Consider the following 1,207-nt stretch of genomic DNA (forward strand, 5'->3'; position numbering starts at 1 on the left):
CCCCCTAGTGTTACAGAAATACCATGTACTTATGAAGAACTTGGACTAAGACTGTTGGCAATAAATTTGGGACTTGTTGGGCCCACATCCCCAGGGGTCTGCCCACCAGGGAAAGCACCAAAGCCTATACCCCTGGAGACCCACCAACACAGGGCAGTCCCAGGGAAGGCAAGCAGCAGGGCTGGGAGGACATAACCTTTAATGGGTAGGATAATCTCCTTCAGTTACTTCCTTGTAGCTAATCAGTAGAGCAGTAGAATAGTGACCTTGGAATAGCCCTTATAATGGAACGCAGAGATTAACCTAGACAAGATTAAAATCAACAGAACTAGATAGAGACAGGATTTTTGGCAAAGGTCAGATAAGAAACCAGGAAGGCCAAGGGAGGACCCAAAACATACCATTATGTCATGCTTATAAATGCAGTTGTAACAGGACAATAGGGGAGAGAAAAAGAGAGAACCCAACTATGTTGATGATCTGAACGCTGTCTCTGTGTCCTTCCTTCTTCACCGACTCCGTCCACACCTTTGGGAACCCCTGGACCTGCTGGGGCTGGACCCCAACAGTCAGGAAGTAGGATGTGGGAATAACCAGTGACTCTTTAGGGATAAAATCAATGTGCCTCTTCTCCCATGGATTTAGATAGATATTGATAAGATATAGATATGGATTCAGATATATGCATAGTTTGACTATAGATGTATTTATAGATATAGATATATTATTGATATAGAGATTTTCTTTTTTAATTTTATTTTATTGCTTAAAGTATTACAAAGAAAGAGTATTACATATGTCTCCTTTTTGTTTCCCCCTTGACCTTGTCCTAGCCTCCCCTACCCCCCAGTGTCTTGTGCCCATTGGTTATGCTTATATGCATGCATACAAGTCCTTCAGTTGATCTCTTACCAGCCCCCCTCCCCAGCCTTCCCACTGTAGTTTGACAGTCTGTTCGATGCTGCTCTGCCTCTGTATCTATTTTTGTTCATCAGTTTATAAAGGTCTTTATTATAGATAAATGAGTGAGATTATGTGGTATTTTTCTTTCATTGACTGGCTTATTTCACTTAGCATAATGCTCTCCAGTTCCTTTCATGCTGTTGCAAATGGTAAGAATACCTTCTTTTTTACAGCAGCATAGTATTCCATCATGTAGATGTACCACAGTTTTCTAATCCATTCATCTACTGATGGGCACTTAGGC

This window comes from Myotis brandtii, unplaced genomic scaffold (genome assembly GCF_000412655.1).
Source record: "Myotis brandtii unplaced genomic scaffold, ASM41265v1 scaffold1792, whole genome shotgun sequence".
In the NCBI taxonomy this organism is placed as follows: domain Eukaryota; kingdom Metazoa; phylum Chordata; class Mammalia; order Chiroptera; family Vespertilionidae; genus Myotis; species Myotis brandtii.